General features: G+C 40.6%; 1 non-coding gene across 1 annotated transcript; it reads left to right on the forward strand.

Annotated features, from left to right (window-relative positions):
- The first annotated feature begins 1,945 nt into the window (after nt 1-1,945).
- trnal-uaa (transfer RNA leucine (anticodon UAA)) lies at nt 1,946-2,027 on the forward strand. The gene has a single exon. It is a non-coding gene; the product is annotated as a tRNA-Leu (tRNA).
- The last annotated feature ends 4,977 nt before the right edge of the window (nt 2,028-7,004 follow it).

A 7,004-nucleotide genomic window follows, 5' to 3' on the forward strand; every position in this document is an offset into this window, starting at 1 on the left:
TGCAGGGGAATAGGACTCGGTGCGATAGTCTTCGGAGAGTTGGTGTGGACTTGTTGGACCGAATGACCTGCTTCCACATTATAAGAATTCTATGACTCTATGATTGTAAGTAGCAGAGGTCGTTAACTACAGTTGCGTTTGAGAGTGGTTGTTGTTTGATCTCAGCCTGAAGACACAGAGAGAGAGGGGCTCTTCTCAATTCAACAAGAACTTTATATTAAAGTATATTTGAAAAAAAAACTTGATTAAAATTGATTGAAATTAATATCCTTCCCAATCGGCCATTCTCAAATTTGTACAGGAGCTGGAAGAGTTCTTTGTGAGAAACGGCAATTTAATTTATTGGTAAATAATGCAACGCAGCTGGGCAGTATTAAGGCTGTCAGAAGCTTTGTCGGTCCCAAGCGCTGGTGGGGAGTTATCTGGCAGGTGTCATTTCAATTTGGTTGCGCCTGGGGCTGTTCATAGAGATTTCCATTATTGACTGCATTTTTATTGGGATGAATGTTCACATTAGGGGAATGTGTCTAACAATGGGTACCAATGTTGCATCAACTACTGTAAGGCGGATGGAAATAAAATGTTGTATTTCACTGGGGAACCCAGAACATTATTGACTATACTGGCCCCCAAGTAAGAGGAAAACCGCACCCCAATACAACAGCTTTGGGGTAGTTTCTAGCCACTAACATACGTGTTAATAGAGCACCGAATGAGTGAAGGAAAACGGGGCTCACGATTCCTCTTTGACATTTCTGCCTAAAACAGATAATTCTTGGTTTTGGTTTTCAGTTTCTCGAGTGTTACTGAAGATGCACTCATCCAGGCAAATGAATACATTGGATTAACAACATGTGAAATCAAAAAAGCAAATAATATTAATTCAGTATAACGTTGGATCAATGAAAACGCCTGGAGCTTCTGGACAGCATAGAAGTGCAACTGCGTGTCGTGGGGAAATGACTGAATTCTCTCTGAATCTGATTTACACAGGAGATGTGTCCATTCATAAAATCAAGTGAGACTTAGTCCATTTTTTATCGGCCTTTTATAGCTCATCACCTTATCGAACCTTAGATTAGATTATATTACAGTGTGGAAACAAGCCCTTCAGCCCAACAAGTCCACACCCACCCACGCCCCTACATTTACCCCATACCTAACACAACGGGCAATTCACTTGACCTGCATATCGTTGAACTATGGGAGGAAACCGGAGCACCCCTACGCAGACACGGGGAGAATGTGTAAACTGCACGCAGTCAGTCGTCTGAGTGGGGAATTGAACCCGGGTCTCTGGCGCTGTGAAGCAGCAGTGCGAGCCACTGTGCAACCATGCCGCCCACGAACCTGTGTTATGAGAATGGTGAAGGGATATTTCAGCATATTTTTTAACTGATTTCGGAACAGAGACTGTGTCACAGCATAAATAAGAGTGTTAGTGCAGCAGCTCAAGACCTACAGCATGAAAACTATTTTATGTACAAGGCTAGGTGTCCTAAATGATACATCACTGACTAAATGCATTCACTTCCACAGTGAATACATCACTAAAGTGGACAAGAAAAATATAAAATTAGCAGAGAGCACAAAGAGTAAAATGATAGATTTCTTCGACAATCCATTTATGGATCTGTGTGACTCTCCCCACTTCTGTGGGCCTGGAGTCTCCTGTGGGCTCAACTAGCTGTCAAAATGTGTCTGACGGTGAAAGTGTTCAGAAGCAGAATCAAGTCAAATGGGACATATGGGATCAGAATGTAATGCAGATAATCCATTATTGTTCAGAACAATGTCTTGACAGTGGCAGCTTCCATACCACAAAACCAGCGAGCCGTCTGAAGAGTACACGTGCTTTTATACATGATGTACCAGACAATGTTCTTCAAGCAGCTCGGTGCAGTCACCGTTCACAAAACCCAAGATGCTGCCATCTTGCTGCAGTGGTAGTATGGCCGAGCGGTCTAAGGCGCTGGATTTAAGTTCCAGTCTCTTCAGAGACGTGGGCTCAAATCCCACTACTACCAACTTGCTTCTTCTGTACGTATGATGCTCTGCAACCCAACTCATGATGGGTTGAATGGCCTGTTACAGCACTCTCGGATTATATGACCCTCTGGGGTCACTTTAGAATAAAAACAGTGCTGGAAATACTCAGTGTGCATCTACAAATATTTGCCATACCCTTATGTAGATATTCCCCAGCTCTGGAACTTCTAACATATTGGTTTCACAGTGCACTCACCCTGTAAAGACGCAGAGAGCTCAGGACTGAGTTGAGGAGAGGTAAATTATATTTCCACATACTTTGCTGAATTTTGATCTGAAATTTCTACGTAAATCACAACGTTCCCTGATGTCTATGTTTATAAAAATTGAGAGAAAGGAGTGCTGTTGAATAGTAATTTTAGTAAAATAATTACGCTGACTCTGAGCAACAGGCTCTTCAATGGGAAATGGCACCGAAAACAGTTCGGGATTCAAAAGGAAATATCATATGTAGAGAAGTTAAATATGATTAACAAACAGTTTAACTCACCTCAGCGCCTCTGGGAGAATTGACGGGAATAGATCCCAGTTTCCATCTTCTGACCCACATCAACAAAGTATGGTCTATATCTCAGATAAACCAGGTTTCTATTGCACAGTATAAATTTCACGAATCCTTGCAGTTGATTGTCAAATAACTTCAATGGGTGCATTTCCGAAGATTCTCACAGATGAATTTAAAGTTCATCAAACTCCTGGCAGCTAACTGGCAATTTGGACCAATGCATGTATTGTCAAAGGAAGACGCTGATCTGTCAGATTCACATTGTCCAGTTTAAATGCAATAAGCCTGATATATAAATCACAATCTGCATCCTTGGTTGCGTTCCCCACAGGCGTGTACTGACAAATGAGGTACACAGCTCTTAGTTTAAACGTAACCTTTAGTGTCATTCCGCATTAATAGTTTTACTTTCGACAGGTGCACCCAGATTAATCAGTGACCATGAACTAACTAATCCCTGATCGGCTGTCATGCAGAATAAACGTGATTTTCCCAACTCAGTTTATGTTCGTGCGAAATGGCCTGATGAGTGCAAGGCAAAACATCTTCGAGAAAATCCGAATTTCCTTTCAACTAGAAACCTGATTAGACTGCATAGCAGCTTAATACACGGCAATTCCTGGAGCAAACAGGAGTTAATGGATACGTAAGGAAAATCAGTGGAGGAAAGTCATGATAGTGACTATTCAGATTCTAATACCCCAGCTCGTGTTGATGAGAACAGGATCTGTATTAAGGTTGCATTGTGTCCAAAATCTGTAATTTTCCTGACTTTCACCAAAATCGGCTTCTTAGAATCATAAGATGTAGGCGCAGAATAAGGTCACTCGGTCTGTCTAGACTGTTCCACCATTCAGTGAGATTGTGTTTTATCGAAACATCCACAAAATCACTTTATTGCCCTATTCCAAAAACCCTCGATTCTTTTCCTGATTAAAAGTCTGTCTATCCCAGCTTTGAATACACTTGATGACTCAATCGAAGCAGCCTTCTGCAGTGAAGAATTCGACAGAATCGCGAGCTTATGAGAGAAACTATTTCTCCTTATCTCTGCCTGAAATGCATAACGCCTTCTAGTAAGACTATGCCCGACGGTACTAGCCTGTCCCACACACTCTCCACATGTAGCCTGTCATTTCAGCTAAGAATCTTGAAAACTTCATAAAAGTCGACACCCATTATTCTATATTTTCACTAGTACAAAACCAAACTACCCAACCAATTCTATGAGGAAATATCCTCTTGTTGTTGAGTATCTTGTGGAGACATTTCCCTATCGAATGATGACACCAATATTGATGATGTTTTCTTAAAGTTTGGGAGTAGGGAGAAAGCAAGTACCAAATAACTAACGAAGATGCAGAGGTGAAAGATTCAACATGTTATCATGTAGAGAGCTGTCCTGATCTGAAGCTTCCTCGCTGAAATTGAATATGACACAATCTCTTCCAATATTCAATCCTTGAGATGGAAAGGAAGAAATCAAAGATATTTTTGTGTCCAATAAAAGGGAAATGGAAATGGAGGGATGAAAATTTCATATATCCGTCAGGTACTTGATGAGCTGAATGGCAGACATCAGCACCATCGTATGAAGTGAGTCTGCGAGCAATAAGGAAAGCGTATATGAGAGAGAATCAGAAAAAAAAATGGCACAATTAATACAGATGGTGAGACACGGAGAGAGTGTCAGAAGGGAGATGGAAGAAAGGGATATCGATTTGAAAAACGGAAATTAACAGCAATTTGTGAAAAGAGCTGGATCCTGGTGTTGAGCGGATTTTATGATGATTGAAGGTGTCGAACGCAGTGATGAGAATTTTATATTCGAGCCCTCACGTGGACGCCACCTCATGACCTCGTGAGGACAGGAGTCATATGGTGACAGGACTTGATATACTGATGAGTGAAGAGAATGTTCTCTGTTTTCCAAAGATTTGAAAAAGGATTGGAGTTGTACACTGACACATACCTTCAAATCGAACATCAAATAATTCGCAATTTCCAGTGGAGAAAGAGCAAAGAACATTGGAGAGACCCTCGCTAATTATCGATATTTCTGATGGATCTGAGTGTGAGGTGAGAACTCAACTTTGAACAGCTACCTGTATTAAAAACAAGTAAAACTCACAAGGATTTGTATCACTGACAAATGACCTGGAAGATAATGAAAATCGATTACAAATCTGGGGAATGTTATGGATGATTGTACATTGAATCTTTCTATCGTCTGCATAATCAGGTAGTTGCTTGTTGATTTTGCTAATCAAGGGAGGTCAGATGCTTACCGACCAACACAGATAATATTGATTAAAATAAAAAAGGAGAAAAGACCGCCTGCCTGGTTTTGGCAGAACTTAAGTGATTTTTGGAATCGTTTGGACTGGCTGATATGTTTTAATCTGTTTCGTTTATTGTCCACTTCAACAACTGTTGAACCTTCTGACAAAAGTAGTAAAAATATTCTTGGCGAAGTGTACTGAAAAAGTATGCAATCACCCGTGACGTACAAATTATAGATGTCGCTTTGGTTTTACGTGAAATTTATTATACTAAGAACTCATGGAATCCATTGTTTGAACCTGATTAAACGAACTCGCAAATTACATTTCTTTCATTTTCTTTGCAATTCTTCTCTCCACTCTGTCTATCTGTCTGAGAATGAGTGGATATCATCATCAAGAGATTTTGCGATTAATATGATTAATTAATAGTCATTAATTAGACTATCATGCTCTTTATCATTGCCTTACCGAAGGCAAGTGATAGATTTGGTTTATTTTGCTATTCCTGTTTGAAGAAGGTGTGAGTCTGTACATTTGAAGAGCAGTAATACGGAAATCTATGTAACTACATTTTGCAGATTTACATAAATATTTCGAAAGAGCACAAAACCCAGCAGTAGTGTATCGTAAGTGAAAAGCGCGTTCTTGCAGTAGAGCTTGCATTCCAGATTCAAACTCTGATTGAGACACTTTCCTGCGACCCAAACAATAGCCAGAATGGGATAGTAAAACATTTCCAGAATCTGAACAGATCAATAGATCCACGATTCCAAATTCATCCATTTATCGTTCTCATAAATATAACTAACCGCAGAGGAAAATCATTTTCTCAATGTTAGAACGCTGGGAAATGTTGATCCCAACTCCTTTTCCATTTCCGTTATAATCTCTGAGATTACAATCAAACCCTCTGTGGTGAGCTGCGGGTTCCTATAAATTTTGAATCCGACACAGCATTCTCCCTTCAACTATGAAAGGATATATTTGGTGGTAAATCCTTATTAAGAGAAACAGGGAATGAACCAGTGACACAATCAGATTTCTGAAGGCTTCAAATAGGTGTTTACTCACATTGAATTTCCACTCGCTGATTTTTAAACAACAGTAAAAAAAATCTGCCTTAAAGTCTAAAAGATTTACAGAAATGATCTTGAGGAAGGTATAGGTAATTTGATTAGTAAGTTTGCAGATGAAATTAAGGTTGGTGGAGCTGCTGTTAGTGAAGATATTTGTCAGAGAATGCTGCAGAACTTAGACACGTTGGAGATTTCGGAGGAGAAATGACAAATGGCGTTCAAACTGGACAATTGCCAGATGATACATTTTGGAAGATCCAGTTCGAGAGTGATATATACGTTAAATTGAAAAGCCCTGGGGAAAATTGATGCATCGAGAGATCTGGGTGCTCAGGCCCAATGTATTCTGTAGGTGGCAACACAGTTTGATGGAATGGCCAAAAAGGCATACGGCATATTTCCCTTCATTGGACGTGGCATTCAGTACAAGAATTGACAGGTCATGTACTGTCATATACGACTTTGGAGAGGCCACATATGCTTTACTCTGTACAGTTCTGATCACCTCATTTCCAAGAGGTTATGGCTGGATGGAGACGCGTTTCGCCCGGATATTGCCTGGTATGGATGAGGCCAGCATTGAATAGCGGTTGAGTACATTGTGATTACTTTCATTAAAAAGACGAAGGTTGAGGGGGGTATGTGATTGAGGCCTACACAATCAGGAGAGGTACTGACAGGGTGGATTGCAAGAAATCCTTTCCCAGAGTGGGTGGCCCAATTATTAGGGGTGACGAGTTCAAGGTAAGAGAGGACATACTTCAGGGCAATACATGTGGAAATTTTATTACGCAGAGGGTGGTGGGTCCCGGAAAATTGTTGCCAGCGGATGTGGTAGAAGCAGGCACGACAGCATTATTTAAGATGGATCTAGACAGATGCATGAATGGCAAGGGAGCTGAGGGATACAGATCCTTCGAAATTAGGCGACAGATTTTGCCAAAGAATCTCGTTCAGCGCAGGCTGAGAGAGGCGAATGACCTGATCCTGTGCTGTAGTTATCTTTGTTATGTTTTCTTATTCCTGAAGATGTGGACCAAGGGGTAGAAGCTGCAATAAAAATTCATTAGCTAGAGAGGTCAAAATGTG

Source organism: Chiloscyllium plagiosum, unplaced genomic scaffold (assembly GCF_037043375.1).
Source record: "Chiloscyllium plagiosum isolate Xiang-an unplaced genomic scaffold, Cpla_swu_hap1 HiC_scaffold_41, whole genome shotgun sequence".
NCBI classification, from domain to species: domain Eukaryota; kingdom Metazoa; phylum Chordata; class Chondrichthyes; order Orectolobiformes; family Hemiscylliidae; genus Chiloscyllium; species Chiloscyllium plagiosum.